Raw genomic sequence first — 19,793 nt, 5'->3', positions numbered from 1 at the left:
ATTTCAGTACCCCCTACACTTATCAGCACATAAATAAACACCCTTGGAACAAATTCAAGTATTGAGTCTGTGAATTCTATGACAAATGTATTGCTGTCACAAACTGTAAACATTGCAAATCAAATTTACTGTGATATTTATATAGGTATGACCTGCAGTGGGTAGCATTAAACACAGCAGGAGCTAGAGTGGGGCACAGAGATCTGAAAATAGAGATGCCAAAAGGTACAGTAAGTGGCCATATATATAGGGAAATCAGGCTGCCATGTACAATGTCCAACAGAAAACTGAAAAGTTAAGCAAAGTTACAGTGTCTTACCTGTGTGTCACTGGAAGTACTGCTTTTTGATATTACTTCTGTTGGCAACATCTTCTTCCTCTGCCTCCTCTTCCACACTGTCCCCAGGCTTCACCGCTGCCACAAGACCATCTCCAGGCTCATCTTCTTTCAGAAAAGGCACCTGGGGTCTCAAGGCCATGTTGTGCAACATGCAACGATGATCTGGCACACCTTCTTGGGTGAGTAGTACAGGGATCCACTTGTCAGATGGAGGCACCAGAATCTGGCCTTCAGGAGGCCAAAGGTTCTCTCAATGATCCTCCTTGTTTGCCCATGTGCCTCATTGTAATGTTCCTCTGCCCTTGTCCTGGCATTCCTCACTGGGGTCAGTAGCCATGAGAGGTTGGGGTAACCAGAGTCACCTGCAAATATTAGAGGGATACCTGTTAGCCAGACACTCACCCTTAGGGCCAACCCCACACCCACACCCACATACCTACATCAACTGGGTGGGGACCATGGGTCCACCTATAAGCCGTACCCTGTGCCTCTGGAGTTGAGACATCACATATGGAATGCTGCTATTCCTCACAATAAAGTCATCGTGCACAGAGCCATGATACTTGGCATTGACGTGAGAGATGTACTGGTCCGCCAAACACTTTATCTGCACATTCAGAGAGTGAAAGCTTTTCCTATTTCTGAACACTTGTTCATTTCTCAACGGCGGGGGAAAAATGCAATATGTGTACCATCAATGGCACCTATGATGTTAGGGATATGTCCCAGTGCATAAAAGTCAGCCTTTACTGTGGCCAAATCCCCCACCTAGGGGAATACGATGTAGCTGCGCATGTGTTTCAGCAGGGCAGACAACACTCTGGTCAGCACTTTTGAGAACATTGGCCTAGACATCCCTGATGCCATGGCCACTGTCTCTTGGAAGGAACCACTTGCCAGGAAATAGAGCATTGACAGGACCTGCACTAGAGGGGGGATACCTGTGGGCTGGCAGATAGCTGAAATCAGGTCTAGCTCCAATTGGGCACACAGCTCTCGGATTGTGGCCCTATCAAGTTTGTAGGTTGGGATGATATGCCTGTCCTCCATTGTCGCCAGGTCCACCAGGCGTCTGTACACAGGGGGATGTCTCCATCTCCTATTCATCCTCAACGCTTGAACTGTAGGCTGAAAAACAGTGATCAGAGGGTCACATTCACACTTACGTCAATATTAATATGCATTTCGTCTTTTACAGAAACAGTATGTGAACCCAAGAGTTAGTTGATGTGCCAATGTCTGCTGTGACGCAGTTAGGTACCATGGCCTATGCCCCCATGAAATGGCGGCTGCCTGACCCGTGAGGAGGGTCAAGTGGAAATGAGGTAATTCCGCTGCCGTTGTGCGCTGTTGCGGTCGGCGGTCGATGACCGCAGCGCAACATCGCATTGGTTATCATTGGGCCCTATGGGTTCCAGGAGCTAATGGCGATGTACGTTGGTGGTGACAGTACGCACCGCCGCGGATGTGACCGCCACTTTCTATCTGTTCACTCACTTGCTACCTGAACTTCGACAGGAGAGAACCTACACTGAAAGTGCTGCTGTGACCTGTGTCTGGAAGTGATAATGGCTTGAGTGTCTGGGGAAAGGGCCCCGCCCTCACTTCGGAGGAGTTGGAGAGACTAGTGGATGGGGTCCTACCCCAGTACACTTTACTCTATGGTCCTCCAGACAAACAGGTGAATACACTGTGAGCATGATGCGTGGGCCATGAATGTATGGATTGCTGTGTGTTTTAGACCCTTGTAGGGGTGGGTCTGAGGGGTCCTGGCCAGAGTGCTGCATGTGTGGTGGGTAATGTATGTGCGTAAGGGGATGAGAGGGATACGGTGGGCCATAAGTTATTAAGTCCGGATGGTATGACTAATCCCTTTTCTGCTGTATTTTTTCTGCAGGTCAGCGCCCATCAGAAGAAGGGTATTTGGCATGCCATCGCCAAGGAAGTGCGGACCCTGGGGGTCTTCGACAGGCGGAGCACCCACTGCTGCAAACAGTGGGAGGGCCTGCACCGCTGGGCAAGGTAGCCGGCGAAGGCCCAGCTGGGGCTGGCCTCTCAAGAAGGAAGGGGTGCCCATCGTACCCAGACCCCCCTGATGTTCCGCATCTTGGCGGTGGCCTATCCGGTAGTTAGATGGGTGCTTGTAGGCATCACAGCAGCCACAAGGGGTTGTGTACAGATTCAGAATCATGACTTTGTGTGCGTTAAGGTTTGACCTGGGTGGGGGATGTGGGGTGTGGGTGCCCCTAGGCCAGGGCGAACATGGCAGGGTATGTATAATAATGGGCAAGATCAAATGAACTCCAACCCCACTAGTGTTAGTGGGCATCTACTACTGGGCAGGGTCCTGTGGATTTCAGGTGTGCAGCTAATGGCGTTAGGCATTGTACCCCATTGGCTGGTGACTAGCATTGTAACTGGTTGTGCATGGCCTAGTGCATAGGGCAGTTCCCTGTGTGTTGTGTGCGCCAACCGTAGTGTTGTTGCTGGCATTGACCAAGTGTATCCTCTGTCTCTCCCCCCTGTTCTTCTTTTGTCAACCTGTCCTAGTGTGCATTAGCATCATCTGGCGGAGGAGCAGAGGCAACGGCGACGGAGGGAGCTGCATCCCACATGGGCCTGGAGGACGAATCCACCGACAGTGAGGGCACCAGTGGGACGGAGGGCGAGGGGAGCACCACAACGGAGACAGGAGGAAACAATACCGACGGCGAATCCTCCTCCGATAGAAGCCCCCTGGCGGAGGTGTACACCTCTGGCCCACCCCACTACCCCCCTTACCAGCACAGCCCTCCCAGCAGCCCCTCAGCATTTTTCTTGTGCCCGCTCACCCAGGAGGGTGGGTATCTCCTTCGCCGCAGGCACCTCAGGCCCTGCCCCAGTCAGCCCTGCTGCCTCAGTGAGGAGGCTATTGACCTCCTGAGATGCCTCTCTGTTGGGCAGCCAACCATACTGACTGCCATCCAGGGTGTAGCAGGGCATTTGCAACAAACAAATGCATACCTAGAGGCCATTCACTCTGAAGTGGTGGCCCAACAGAGAGCATTCCAGGCTCTGACCTCTGCACTGATGGCAGCCATTGTCCCTGTCTCCAGCCTCCCCCCTCCAACTTCCTCTACCTAGAACCAATCCCCTCAACCCCAGCCTATCCTAAGCACATCTTCAGACCAGCAATCACCCACATCAACACACAGAAGTGGCTCAGGCAAACACAAGCACCACAATTCATCTCACAGGTACTCACACAAGCTCCATCCCATGCAGACACACCAACATGCACTGCCTCCACTGTGTCCCCCTCCACCTCCTCATCCACCCCCCTCCCAGTAGCATCTCCACTCACACCTGTATGCACCACATCCTCATTCACTACCTCCAACACCAGCACGCCTATCACTACACTCCCCTCACTGGAAGTCACCACCCCCACATCCATTGCCCACGTCCCCTGTGTCCTCTCCCACTGTGTCTGTGACCTCTCCTCCCAAAGTACACAAACGCAAGCACACACACACACCCAACAGGCATCCACCTCACAACATCAATAAGCCCATGCACCTGCACCCAAACACAGCAGACTGACACGTCTGAAAACCACTCCCTCTTCCTCCACTCCCAAACCTTCATCTTCTTCCCGCCCGTGTCCCTAAGAAGCTTTTCCTCACCATCCTTGATCTATTCCCTAGCCCTCCCCCCCATCCTTCACCTCGGCCAGGGTGGACAGAACCCATCCATCCAGGGTGTAGCAGGGCATTTGCAACAAACAAATGCATACCTAGAGGCCATTCACTCTGGTGTGGCGGCCCAACAGAGAGCATTCCAGGCTCTGACCTCTGCACTGATGGCAGCCATTGTCCCTGTCTCCAGCCTCCCCCCTCCAACTTCCTCTACCTAGTCCCAATCCCCTCAACCCCAGCCTATCCTAAGCACATCTTCAGACCAGCAATCAGCCACATCAACACACAGAAGTGGCTCAGGCAAACACAAGCACCACAATTCATCTCACAGGTACTCACACAAGCTCCATCCCATGCATACACACCAACATGCACTGCCTCCACTGTATCCCCCTCCACCTCCTCATCCACCCCCCTCCCAGTAGCATCTCCACTCACACCTGTATGCACCACATCCTCATCCACTACCTCCAACACCAGCATGCCTATCACTACACTCCCCTCACTGGAAGTCACCACCCCCACATCCATGCACACGTCCCCTGTGTCCTCTCCCACTGTGTCTGTGACCTCTCCTCCCAAAGTACACAAACGCAAGCACACACACACCCAACAGGCATCCACCTCACAACATCAATAAGCCCATGCACCTGCACCCAGACACAGCAGACTGACACGTCCGACAACCACTCCCTCTTCCTCCACTCCCAAACCTTCATCTTCTTCCCGCCCCAGTGTCCCTAAGAAGCTTTTCCTCACCATCCTTGATCTATTCCCTAGCCCTCCCCCCCATCCTTCACCTCTGGCCAGGGTGGACAGAACCCAGCCCAGCATCTCTGCCACCCAGTCCACGTCCACTTTGGTTTCTGCAGCTGTGAGAGGCTCCAAGGAGGCACCAGTCACCCCAGCCAGTGTGCCACCAACACCTGCCAAGGCCAAGAAGGGTCCGCCACCTGGCAAGGGCTAGAAGGGGACAGCAGCTAGCAGGGGGAAGGAGGCCCAACCAACCAGCAAGGGCAAGTCAAACACTCCAGCTGGTAGAAGCATGGAGGCTCCACCATCTGCCAGGAGCAGGAAGGGGCACAGAACACCAGCCATGGCACTTCAGCTGTCTGAGGCTGCAGGTGTAAGCCTGTAGGCTTCCACCACAACTGCCAGCACCGCCACCTGCACCACGGCCAGCACCACCACCTGCACCGCCGCCAGTAGCAGCACTGCCAGCAGCAGCAGCCCCAGTGGGCAGCCGTCCGAGGCTGCAGGTGAAGGCCTGGAGGCTACCACCACAACTGCTAGCACCGCCACCTGAACCGTGGCCAGCACCGCCACCTGCACTGCGGCCAGCACCGCCACCTGAACTGCCTCCTGCATTACCACTGACAGCAGCAGCAGCCCCAGTGGGCCAGCACCTGCACCTGCACTGTGGCCAGCGCTGCCACCTGCACTGCGGCCAGCACCGCCACCTGCACCACCGCCAGCAGCACCACTGCCAGCAGCAGCAGCCCCAGTGGGCAGCCGTCCGAGGTTGCAGGTGAAGGCCTGGAGGCTACCACCACCACTGGCAGCACCGCCACCTGAACCGTGGCCAGCACCGCCACCTGCACTGCGACCAGCACCGCCACCTGAACCGCCTCCTGCATTACCACTGCCAGCAGCAGCAGCCCCAGTGGGCAGCCGTCCGAGGCTGCAGGTGAAGGGCTGGAGGCTACCACAACCACTGGCAGCACTGCCACCTGCAGCGCAACTGGCATACACTGAGCAGCCATTCCCACCGGACAGCAGTGTGTTGAGGTGACTACATGGGCTGCAGTGCATCCTGTCCCCTACAAAAGCTGTTGTTTTGACACCCAGGTGAGAGACTGTGACCTTGCACTCCACAAGATCTGCATCACAGGGCGCAATGCCCCCTCCAGAACTAGTAGAAGAAGGCATCCACTCAGCCCCTCCTTACCAGGATGAAGCAGACTGGGCATACGGCCCCCTCCATAACCAGTGGAAGAAGGCATCCACTCTGCCCCTCCTTGCCAGGATGAAGCAGACTGAGCACAAGGCCCCCTACAGAACCAGTAGAAGAAGGCATCCACTAGCGACTGATGGCCTTGCACTCCCCTGGATCAAGTAGTGGGAAAACCACCCACTTGAGAGACTGTGGCCTTGCACTCCCCAGGACCAAGCAGTGGGCAAACCACCCACTTGAGGGACTGTTGCTTTGCACTCCCGAGGACCAAGCAGTGGGCAAAATACCCACTTGAGAGACTATGGCTTTGCACTCCCTAGGACCAAGCAGTGGGCAAACCACCCACTTGAGAGACGGTGGATTTGCACTCCCCAGGACCAAGCAGTGGGCAACCACCCACTTGAGACTGTGGCCTTGCACTCCCCAGGACCAAGCAGCGGGCATGGAGCCCCCTACAGGACCAGTGGCATTGTACTATCTTCCAGCTGAGGTGCCCCCCGATTCCCTGTCCCCCTGAGGTGCCTGTGTGTTTTCGACCTGATTCCCCCGCAGTGTTCTCTCCGTATTGAGGCAGGAGTCAAGTGTGGCCTTGGCCTATGTGTTTTAGCCCAGCGGGTCACGGGCAATTTTGGAGTGGGCATTGTCCCTCCTTTTGTATATATTGTATATATTGTACATAATAATTTTTCTTTATGAACGTATTTCTTAAAATTACTAATATTAAACTAATTTTACTCCATTCCTTTTGTCCTTGCGTTGTTCCAGAGGGTTACGGGGTGTATATGTAATGTTGTTGCATGTGTTTGTCTGGATAGTGTTGAGGGTGAGGGGGGTGGGGTGTTGCGTGTGTGTGTCACTCTCTTTTTCCTCCCCCCGTGTGCTAGGTGCAGTACTCACCGTGGTCGCCGTTCCTGGTGTATGAGAAGATACACCAGCATGAGGAACACCTGCAGCTCGGGCTCCATGGCGTCATTGTTCTTCATTGAGTGTCGAGAGGTGAGTTGTTTCCCTTCTGTGTTCTGTTTCCGCCGTGCTTTTGATGGCGTTGGTACTGCCCTGGAAAAGGTGGCGGCTGGGCGGGTTGTAATGCAGTGGGCGGTACATTCTCTTCCGCCTGGTTGTTGGCGGTTAGCGCTGCGGTGTTTGTTGCTACCGCCGTGGCGGCGGGTGTGTTAAAGTGGCTGTATGTGTTGGCAGTTTCCGCCGTGGTCATGATACCATTTTTTTAACCACCCGCCTGTTGGCGGTATTACAGCCACTTTATCACCGACCACCAGGGTTGTAATGAGGGCCTATATGTCCTACATTAACCATAAACTGCACCCTGCCCTTGGGGCTAGTTAGGGCCTACCATAGGGGTGCCTTACATGTAAGAAAAGTGATGGTTTAGCCCTTGCAAGTGGGTACACTTGCCAAGTCGAATTTACAGTTAAAACTGCACACACAGACACTGCACTGGCAGGTCTGAGACATGATTACAAAGATACTTATGTGGGTGGCACCACCAGTGCTGCAGGCCCACTAGTAGCATTTGGTTTACAAGCTCTGGGCACCTCTAGTGAGCTTTAATAGGGACTTACTAGTAAAACAAATATGCCAATCATGGATAAACCAATCAACCATACAATTTACACAGAGAGCATATGCACTTTAGCACTGGTTAGCAGTGGTAAAGTGCTCAGAGTTCGAAAGCCAACAGCAACAGGTCAGAAAAAATAGGAGGCAAAAAGATTGGGAATGACCCTGCATAAGCAAAAAAAGTCCAACAATATCTCTTTTCGAAATGTGTGCTGTGTATGCATAATGCACGATATGGTTTTCACAGTACCTGTCCTTCTATTCCCCACTATCTCTCTATGTCCCAAACTGTGAGCCAGTAACACTTAGCTAAACTCCTCTTCAAAGGTAATGACAATGGCACTTTAGCTCAGGTGGTGCTTGTAAGACAGACATTAGCAATTCAAGTCAACTTCCCAAAACATAGGAATCATTAAGGGGGAAACGCACGATCTGTCTTACAAATGTTTCTTTTCATGTGGTTTGGAGGGATTGTGTGGCCATAAAGAGATTTGTTGTTTGGCATACAGATATGCTATGATTCCATAAGTAGTCTTTAAACATGCACATTTGTCTGGCTATCTCAGGGGTCAACTTGGGTAGGATCTGAGGGTTACGCCGTGCCCATACTTTTTTATTTTAGGAAAAACAGTTCCACTGCTATTTGTGGAAAGGCAACGCTCCCTGGATGGTTAATTCTGAGGGTTGAAGTGTAAGGCAGGGAGTCTCTGTTTCTTTGAAGCCAAAGGAGGGCAAACAGATAAACAAGACTTTTTGCCAGGGTGCCTGCTTGCCTGAAAGAAATGTAAATGTGTGCAACTGGTCAATCTGAAAATGTAAAGTGTGCTTGGAAACCAGTATTGGCTTTATTTAACAAAATCATTTGAAGCTTCCTGATGACTCAGATTTAATTTGATGGTAGTGCAAGGTAGTAACTATCTGGGCTTTGAAGTGTGCACTTTTGAAAGATGGTTATGAAAAACAGAATTGCACTACATACAGTCTGATTATTACTAAAAATTATATTTTGGAAGCAATTTTTTGCCTTAAGCTTTTTCAGCATTAAGTAGCAGCCTATGTGATGATGTGTGTAATGCAGTTTTAAAGTAATGACTTACATATTCACAGTGCTTTGTGTCACAGACTGACCGCGTAGCACTAAACATACACAAGTCACTAGCCTCCACTGCACCAATCAGGATTAAATTCTCTGGCTCTCTGGTAACAGATCCTGACCTCTGAAGTGCATTAACTAATAAAGATTTCATAATGTACAATTATGCATTATTTTAATTGTAGTTACTTGAAAGGGAAAGAGTGAAAAAGTAGCAGAATATTATGTCTTCTTAGCCACACCATTGATCCCACCCCTATTGCGCAAAGCATCACAGTTCCCATCATTTGTTTAGTTGATCCAAAGTTTTCACATATTTCAGGATACACATTGCCCTCACTGCAACTTAATCTTACACCCTGGCTTTTAAAAGGTACTGCCAGCAGAAGAGTATTAATTTGTACTTAACTGAGAAAGTTGAAATTCTAAGTAGGCTTCTATGATTGAAATCAGTGAGGCAGGCACAAAGATGTATAAAATATGACAGCTAAGTTGAATTAAGTCTGAACCCTAAGCAGATATTAGCAATGAGCACTCAACCCACTGAGTGGGCTAACCGAAATCACATGTAATTTTACCCACCACTACACTTACTTTAGAACTTTTCAGTCAGGAAAGTAGGTTGGGAGAAAGATTATTTAACAATCTTCCTTTTTCCATGATCCACAAGCTGAAGCATAAAACACTTAATTAAAATTAAAAGATAATCAGCCCAATTCACAAAGGTAAACTTAGACCAAAAGTAGTAAAAGTTAGATTTTTGGCCTAAGTTTAGGCTTTTGGTCAAAGTTAAAGGCAGAAGTCTAAACTTAGATCAAAAGTCTAACTTTACTGGTAGTAAATCAGAAGGGAAGCCCCCCTTGCTCCGCTGTAGCATACCTATCCTGCTTGTAAGCAGTGTGACCCACTGCTACATGAGCCCTATCTGTTCTGAGTGAAAGGAAAACATGCACCACTGATGCCTAGGCCATCCCTTTGCACTTCTTGTGATTGAAGTTTGCACTGCTGGTATCTTACTTTGAACTGCCCCTGTTCAATGGGAAGCTTGCTCTGCTATCTGCTGTGCCATAGGTCGGTCTGTGAGGGAATGGTTCACTTTTTGCTTTCTGCCTCTTACGGTTGTAAGCAAGATGGTACTTAACTGCTTTTGGTAGCACTGTGTTCAGGGAGTGTCAAAGTAGTATCCACTCATCATTGGTGTTTTATGGAAGATAACTAAAAAACATATACATCTATTGCAAGGCGCTGGGTCAGCCCTCTTCATCCATTCACCTAGTCTACTGTCATTCACATTTTCTTTCCACCTGCCTCTACATATAGCTTGGCGCAATGGGTTATCCACTTCAGCGGTTACCTCTCCAGCATGATGAAGGATTACTTTTTGCCTGATCACATGACACATCTGGCTAAAAACAAGAGCATTTCAGTGACATGACTGGTGAGCTAATACTTTACTTTAGCAATACAAAAGGTTGATGGACGGGGTGCTGAAATATTTCAAACACTCACTTCCAGTCACAGATCTGGATTGAATCCATCATTCTTTTGCTCACTGTGCCCTCCCCCAGTTTTGGCCTAGCTACTTGCAAATCAGCCTTGATTCTGTTCCCCACTGGAAGACCAGTCCAGCCCGACTTGCCAGACCAGGTCTTCCCTGGACCGGAAACAAGTGTCCTAGGACCGGTTTGAAGGTATCACCTCTCATCATCCAGGCTAGCTTGAATCCAGTGGCACAGTGAGCAAGGGACCCATGTCTTTAGCAACACAAAAGTTTGATGGACGGATGTTGGAAAGTGGGTCATTGATAGTGGTAAGTATGAACCTACCACTGGCAATCAGGCCAGAAACCAAATATAGGTTCAGTAAAGGTCTCAGTAAATTAGAAGCTGGCTCAACCGTTGGTAGCTGTAACCGACCAGGCAGGCCTGACTTAGGAGAAAAAAGTGTAGATCATTCAAAAACACCAATACAGTACATAAGTGAAACACAACACAAAATACAATTTCTACATTTTTTTAAAAATAGGTTATATTTTTATAAGTAAAAATACACCAAAACAGCAAATATCTAATGTAGAGAACTGGAGATATTAATTTTTAAAGAATAAACAGTTTCCAGTGCTTAGAAACACAAAGCGCCAACCATACCAAACTTCTCCAGACTTCAGGAAGTGTTTCCTGTAGTCCTCCTTGCAGGTGCAAAGGGCCCAACTCACACCTCCAAAGGTCTGGAATCTCCTAGATGGTCCTTGGAACTCGAGATAGGAATTTGTAAAGAATAAACACTTCCTAGTGCTTTGAAACACAAAGCGCCAACTTTGCCAAAATTCTCCAAACGTCTCCAAACTTCAGGAGGTATTTCCTGAAGTGCTGCTCGCAGGTAGAAAGTGTTCAAAATACACATCGTAGGGTCTTGAATCTCCTGGATGGTCCTTGAAAAGTTGGACCACAATTCCCACAATGCACCTGGCCAAATCCTTAAAAGTCCACTGGATGCATTCCAGGCTGGGGACTCTTACTCTGTTAGCCTGTATTAGCATTGAGTCCACACCTGAGTCTTTCTGAAGCAAGGCACCATTCCCAGGTCTGAAGTACCAGATTGTAGAGCAGGCGCAGGTCACTCGGAAGTGCAGGCCAAGGGTGCAGATCCAGATTCCAGCAGGGCAGTCCTTCTTCCTCCTGTAGTTTCAGGCAGCATATCAGAGAGGGTACGCACCTCTCATATATTTATTCCTAGCTCCTGGGCATCAGGAAGGGGGGCAGTCCTGACCAACAGAATGCAGGGTGACACCCAGATGCATGATCACTTCCTCCAAAGTGTGGCATATTCCTGTCCTAGAAAGCACCATTCTTCCAAAATCCATGATGGCTGAAATTTCAGCAGAGCAGTCAGAGCTGACTAAACCAAACCCCAGTGTGGCTAATTTCCATAGCTCTACTCATCCTAGCATCTGCAAATTCCTTCCTTAATCCAGGCATCTGACTGAGGGGTCAAGAATGTGATCTGGCATTCTCTGCCTCTCCTGCTCTCCTTTGAGGCTTGACATTTCATTACACCTCCCCCTACTCTGGCAATTTGGTGTAGCTGCACAGCTGCCTTTCACCAGATAGCCTCTACCCTGGAATCAAAGCAGCACTGCTAATCCTTTTAGCAGTGACCAATCAGAGGGGACCTTCAGAAGGTTGGATTTTGGCTTACAGAAAGAAAAAGCCTTATAACTTCTTTTCTGTACAAGATATCACACAATCATCAATGTCAAATTGCCAGATTTATCAAAACAAATCCTTTAAGACCTTGAATGTCTTCTCTACACTTTTTACTATATTTACAATAAATTACAATATAGCAATCATAGGCTATGGAGTCCAGTATCTACAATGGGGGAAATATTAAATGATCTGTTTTTCCTCACCAGGGTTTATAAAACATATTTTACAAGTATCTACTTATAGTTACATTACCTCCCACCCCTTGGACACCTAGAGGAGACCCTGGGGGTACCTAATGTAAAAAATAAAGTAGATCATCACATTTAAAGTGCCCATAGCACTACGTTCGAATTGGGACACAATTTCCATTTAAATGCAGTCTGCAGAGTCAGGCTGCATTTAAAAATGACAGAAAAACTCCAGCAGTGCCCACATGCAAAGAGCATTCTGCTGGGCATGTAATCTCCATGCCCTATTATATACTACGGGCTTACAGGCAGCTTGTACCCCCTTGCCCTTCTATATACTAGGGACTTACAGGGTCTCTCAGGCCAATTGGAAGGGTACCCTAGTACCTAGAGTGCTGTTCTACATGTATGTGTTTTAACATATCACTGGCCAGGACTGGCTTACAGAGCCCACGGCACAGTCAGAGGCAGTTATACCATCAGCACCAGCAAAAAATAAAAAATAGGGTTGAACAGGTTAAAAAGTTGACATTGCAACAACAAAGTGCTGAAACTTTTCAAACACTCACCAGCAGTCACAGATCTGGGTTGAATCCATCAATCGTTGGCTCACTCTGCCATCCTAGTTTGGACATTGCCATATGCAAATCAGTCTCAAACCTGCTCCCCATTAGAAGAGCAGTCCATCCCGAACTGCCAGGCCAGGTCTTTCCTGGACTGGAAACAAGTATCATGGGACAGGTTTTGGAGTATGACCCCTGTTAGCCAGGCTAGCTTGAATCCAGTGGCACAGTGAGCAAGGGACCCACTTCTGGGCATACCCTAGCCACTTAGAGCAACTTTAGCTACACAAAAGGTTGAATGATGGAGTGCTAAAACTTTTCAAACACTCACCCCAAGTCACAAATCAGGGTTGAATCCATCGATGCTTGTTTCCGGTCCGGGATTTGTGAAAAACTAAAGCAGACACCATCAAACAAAAAAACATTCTTGCATTCCAGTTGTGTGTGAAACATGACTGGGTAGAGAGAACTGTGGTTTCCCTACATGTGGATGGCCCCTTTAATATCGGGGTTTACATTATGGTGACTTTTGTTTTAATTCACAGTTTTATGTAGCATAAACTTGACCCGAAGGTATGGGAATATTTCACTTGAGCACCCGTTGCATAACACAAGGAGATATTCATTTGTTTGAAAGAAATGGGGAGATTAAGGGACTGATTTACATGTTGGCTGTAACAGTCCAGCTGATTACTTTTCAACTGAAAACCTGTCCGCCGCGATGACGGTCCATTGGGCATATTTAGATGTTGACAGTCCCATTGATGAAAGCCTGCATTCAAAGCACCGTCCCCACCAAGAAACATCACGTGCATCAATGGCGGCATAGAGAAAAGTGAATGCCAGCAGGACCCCAGCCACCCTTCCTGCCATGTAGATTTGGATGTGCCTTTCCGCCAATGAAAAAAGTGCTGCAGTTTCTGAGTTGGCACATTGGCGGGAAGGGATGAAAACTCACCCTTTTCCCCATTCCACCTCTGTCCTTGACTGGGCAACACCTGCCGTCACTGCTGTCATGACCCATGGAGAAAACACAATGCCCCCATTGCTGGAATCGAAGAAAGGGACTCTGTATTTCCAGGGTATGTGGGGTGGGCACTGCACAGGAGATCGTCACCAGTGCAGGCATATACATGTCACAATAATGTTTTTTTTAAATCACTGTGACATGCATTTGTTGGGGAGACAATTGTGTCACACATAACTGGGGACACACTGGCACAACACGCATATTGAACACATAAACCACTGTCATTATGGTGTCATCATTAATTGCAAAATTAACTCTGGCACCACAATGACGGTACACTTACACTGGGCATAGCCTCCTCTTCCAGCTGACATGAAATGCCAAAAGCTATTTTGTGGTGTGTAGCGGTGTGCCTGTAAGCCCATGCCCTCCCGTAGACCGATTGCCACGTTATTTGCGGCTGATTTGCTGCTGGGTGTCCAGAGCAAGCTGTAGGTAGGAGTGGGGACCGCAATGGGGGGGAGGGGGCTGCAGTGATTGCAAGCCTTGAGCCTTGAAGCTCGAAGCCATGGGCCAGTTCTGTACAAAAAAAATATATATATCGGGTGCACGGAATGTTTGAACTGCGCAGCCCCGAGCGCGGCGGTAACTTTGTAGCTTTGCTAAGTAATATATAAGCTACACTGTAAAAGTCATAAAGTAGTAAAGGGGTTGAGGTGGTGGCACGGCAGCACTGCACAGCTGTAGATATTAATACCAGGAGGAGGAGGTAAGTGTTTGCTGCATTTCTTTGAACTGTTAATACTCTAAAAGTAGTTACTCGCTTCAAGTTGACCAAGTTTACCCAAGATGCCCACTTTAAAGAAAAAGGTGTAAAACCTGTGGGGGCAGGAAAAAGCAGGAATGCTTGTGGGAGAAATGAAGTTGTACTGTCAGTGGAGGAGCTTGGGACTTCTGCCACATACAAGAGAATCTAATGGTGTCCTAGAAGGGGCCAAAGCTTGGTCTTCAGCAAAATCACTGGTGGTTTCAATAAAGGATTTTGTGGGGAAACATTTTAACTCTCCAGTTTTGCCAGAGTCCACAAACATGGGACATGTGAGTACTCCAGGGGGATGTTCCCAGGAGTTGATGGAAGTAAGGAAGAAGGATATTTTTTACTTTTTTGGAACTCCTGGTGTGATTCACCCTCAGCTTTTCTCCTCCCAATGTCTGGTCCACCCAGATGGATTAAGCTTTGAAAGCTCAGTTGAGGGGACTGGGGCTGAAGATGGCCCTTCCCTTAGTAATGAAAACTCTGTGGCTGGTCAGCGGAAGGGAGTACAGTATGGAGTACCTGCTTTATCTAGCTGGGAACCAAGCATTAAAAACAAAAGAACATTGCTTATATCAGCAGAAAATATTGATTATTTGTTATCAGACCATTTACCAATGTTGAATGTCCATCTGTTAATACAGAAAACACTGCATGGCCTACTTGAGGCTTCTCTTGTTGCAAATAAGTCTCTGAGAAAAGAGGCTGGGTTGTTAAAAGAGATTTTGTTGGAACTAAAAGCATTTCTTATATACCCTCTTTGGTGAGGCCGGCATCTTCCCAACCTGTGAACAGTGAGGCGCCACAGAGCCAAGGGGACAGGGTTGTTCGTCTGTATATGTATCCAAAAGGCCAATGATGGTGAGGAGATGGAATCTTGGGTGGGGTATGGGCTGGCAGGTGTGTTAATCAAAAGGGGAAAATGGGGAGACTGGGGAGAAAAGGAAGGAGCTTGAAATCAAGTCTTCCCATGTTAAATCCTAGACCAGTTCATGCTCAGAAAATATAGCTTACCCCTAAAAAGAGGCAGCAAATGACAAGAGGTGTAGGTGCAGAGAAGAGGTGGGTGGTAAAAAGAGTTACAAATAAGGCCTGGGTGGACTCTACAAAATATAAGGATGGATTGAGAGCTAAGAGGGGTGGTTATGCCACCCAAAGCACTAAGGGAATGAAGCATTCCTGCGAGGGTGTAAGGAGCTCAATGAAATCTGATGGCCAAGTATTTCAACCCCTTCGGCTCCCAGATGAAGATTTAGTTCTAGAGCATGTATACCCTACCCGTTGTGGACCGAGGGTAAAATATGTGTATCTGAAGGTGACCCGAAAAGGGAGAAAAGCCAATAAATGGAAGCCATTAAATAGGTCAAGTATCCTGTCTGCTTTTTCCACTTGTAAGGTAGTGGAGGAGATTGCGTCAAGGGATATTGAGTACATAGTCTTTGTACAGTCCAAAGCAGGTAGAGAAGTAACAAATGTCTATTTTAGATCCGCTGTCTTTGTAAATCTGGTACTAGAGGCTAGTGATGCTCTTAATAAACTAGGATTAAGAATACTGTAGGCAATCGCTGCACTGACCATCCCCTGTTGGGAAACCATGGAGGCTTAAATAGGGAACAGTTAAATTTGGTGACAGGGGAGAAAGTAAATTCATCCCGACCCAGGATGGTGGGGTTTAACTGTGAATCCCTAAAGGTAGCCTCTCCATTCCAGCCAAGAGAGAAATGGATGGATCAGATCCCTTTAAGTAATAGATTTGCACACCTAAGTGTTGACAGGGAGAGTGAACCTTTTTGAGGAGGAGAAGTAGACTAGGCAGTAGCCCCACCCGTCAACTTGGGGTTATCTCCTGGAATGTATATGGACTGGGGAATTTAATAAGATCGTCAGACCTGACAGAACTGTGGGAGGAAAATTAGATAATTTGATTCCAGGAGACTTGGTTGGTGGGTGATACATTCCAGCAGAGTGGTTTTATGCAGTTTGTAAAGGGAAGAACTAAGATGGGGCCCGGGCGGGTGTGAGGTGGGCTGATGACACTAGTGTCAACCAAATGTATCAAAGGGGGTAAGTATAATTGAGACTGGTAGTGTTTGGCTCCTAGCTGTTTATTGGATTTTTTAGGGTTGCCTGCGACTCAGTATGGTAATTGTAGTGAATGTCTACATGAATCAAGAGGAGACCCGCACGGAGGTGTGGGAGGTGTTCTTGAGGAACCTGGTGGGGATGACAGAGTTCCCAGGGCCCCCCAGATTCTCCTTCTAGAGGACTTTATTCATTATCTTGATCCAGGACAGATTGATGCTGGGGCCTCAGATCTTCCAGAAGGCTGTGGGATACCTTGTGCAATTTTCCCAAAATGTGTTCATTCTAAGTTTGAAAGGAAAATTACACGTGTTCTTTTTTAATTCGTTTTTTTTTTGTTTAAATGGCTATTCTAAGGGGGACTTAACAGAAGCCCAATTTTTTTTGTATGGGAACCAGCAGTGCCCAAATGATTATATTTTTATTCAGCATGTATTTTTTCCCCTCTGTATGGAATTTAAGGTGTTAGTATTAAGGGGCAGTGATCATCAGGGGCTAAAAATGGCCATAGCAACTGTACCTGTGTCCAGGGAGCGGGTGATACCGATAGTAGTTGAGTTCCCAAAACACCTGACAACGAGGATAGGTGAAATATACATGGGCCATTTCAGGCAGTATCACATTACTCCCGAGATGAACCATAATATGGCTGTAGGTAAATCAATCCTGTTATAGTCTTCATAAAATGCTGTAGAGGTAGTGGATTGCTTGGTGTCAGTGATAAGGCTATGTAATAAGAAAGCAAAAAAGGATGTATTTCATGGTTTGATGAGGAGTATGTAGCCACTAGAAATGAGCTAAGGAAGGCAGGAAGGATGAGGCACTTTAAGAACTCCTTAAATGCAACTGAGGCCTATAATTGTATGAAGAGGGAGTATGAGGGACTGGTTCAGATAAAAAAGGCCCTTATGATTAGGACCCTTCAGGAAACATACATAAGAAAGTTCTGGAAGTTGGTCGGAAGTTGGTCCAATCTGGTTGTGGTAATGTGTCTCCACCAGCAAGATGTATGGTTCCTGAAACTGACTGGCTAACCTTCCTAAGTAACATTTATAAGGCCAGAGAGTCAATATTGAGTGAGAGCTGGCCAAACGTTGCGGAGGAAGCATTGGAGTCCTTTTCTGTTCAATCCAAAGCCAAGTTGACAACCTCCTTAAGTTTAACAAGAGTAGCAGGTTTAGTTAATCTTCCCGAAATTGTGAATAAGTCAACTCCAATGTGGTGGGTAATGTTTTTCTCAAAAGCTTTCATAGCTATATCTAAGACCGGTACATTTCCATCTAGCTGGAAGGGAGCTATAATCAAACCAATACATAAAAAGGGTGAAATGAATGTACCAGGCAACTATCGTTTGATAATCTTACTGGATGTTGGTGAAAAATTATATTCCAAGGTTATACTTAGTTCCCTGAAGAACCGAATAGAGGGCAGTGGAATTATACCAATGAAATGGGGGGAGGGGTGGGTTTAAGACCGGGTACTCAACTATAGATCATTGGGGGTCATCATGACCCTGGCGGCAGGCGGAGAAGCGGCGGTAAGACCACCAACAGGCTGGCGGTCTTACTTTGTGGAATTATGACCATGGCGGTTACCGCCTTGGTCATCCGCCGGTTCTCCGTTCCGCCCGCCGGGCTGGAGACCTGGGTCTCCAGCCCGGCGGCCGTCACTATACCGCCAGCGGTATTCTGACCCGGCTGACCACCATGGATTTCCATGGCGGTAAGCACTATCAGTGCCATAGAATTCCTTCCCTGGCACTGATAGGGGTCTCCACCACCCCCCACCCCCACCGACTCCCTCCCCTACACCCCCCACCACCCCTGCCACCCCCCAAAGGTGGCAGGGCCCCCCTCCCCACCCCGACCCCCAACATCACATCACTCACTCACACATGATACGCATGCAGGTACCACCAACACGCATACACGCACACACACCGACATACATGCCACCATCCACACACACAGCCAGACATGCACACCCACATTCAAACATACACGCACACATCCATACAGACATACCCTCAGACATACATGCACTCATTCCCATACGCACGACACCCACACAAGCATACAGGCACTCAGACATCCCCACTACATACACACACGCACACCCCCATGCACGTACACAACACCACCCTCCTCCCCTCACGGACGATCGACTTACCTGGTCCGACGATCCTCCGGGAGGGGATGGGAGCCATGAAGGCTGCTCACCGACACCACACCGCCAACAGAACACCGCCACGCCGAATCACAGGACGTGATTCAGTGGGCGGTGTTCTGTTGGCGTGGCAGTGGAGGTGGAGCAACCTCCACTTCCCCGCCGCCCGCCAGTCTGAAAAAGGACGGAGAGTTGTCAACAGTCATAATAAGCCGAGCGGCAAACCGCCACCACTGGCGGTCTTCCACACGGCGGTCCCTCGGCAGTCTTCACAAAAGACCGCTGAGGTCAAAATGACCCCCATTGTTTAGTTTGTGGTCATTGGGGCAGAAGGAGAAAGAAACAACTGTAATTGTATTCTGCTGTTTTGTTTGTTTTAAGTCAGCTTTCAATTTGGTAGATTGGAGTATTTTATGGGCTTAATTAAGGAAGCAGAAAATCCCCCAAAGTCTTTTTGCAATCCTGCAGGAATTGCACTCAGGAAATTAGCACAAGTGGATCTAGATTTGGAAGGGCCCTCTCAGGAAGAATCCTTTTAGGAAATGGACTACAGCAGGGTTGCGTTTTGGCACCCAAGCAGTTCTCCTTGCTCCTAGCCCATCTCACGGGGTACTGGGGACGACTTAATACTGCTCACCTAAAATAGGGAGTCGATATGTGCTGTACCTACTTTACGCAGATGATCTGGCAATTCTGGATCTGACTCAAGAAGGCTCTACAGAGAAAGCTGAATAGTTTCAAAAATTATTGTGAGGCCAAGAAATTGAAGGTGAATCTGGAAAAAGCTAAAATAATTCCCTTTGGGAAAAAGGTCAAATCATATAAATGACAGCTTGGTAATATTTGGGATGAGGTGGAAGCATCTTATAAGTATTTTGATATGACATTTAGTAGACAGTTGATCTGGTCCCTTTATAAAGAATTGGTGAGGATGCAGGCAGCAGCAATGATTGGAGGCCTACTCTGTTTAAAGAATGCTTTTGGGGGCCCCTCCAGGTCTCCACATTGACAGCTTACAATGTTATGGTACTCACTCAATGTCTATAAGGGGCAGAGGTATTGGCCCTCATTCTGATTCTGGCGGGCGGCGGAGGCCGCCCGCCAGAATTCAGCCCTCCATAATACCGGGACCCGCCAGGAACAGGATGGCGGTAAGGAT

This window comes from Pleurodeles waltl, chromosome 1_2 (assembly GCF_031143425.1).
Source record: "Pleurodeles waltl isolate 20211129_DDA chromosome 1_2, aPleWal1.hap1.20221129, whole genome shotgun sequence".
Classification (NCBI taxonomy): Eukaryota; Metazoa; Chordata; class Amphibia; order Caudata; family Salamandridae; genus Pleurodeles; species Pleurodeles waltl.
This window is presented reverse-complemented; position numbering follows the sequence as displayed.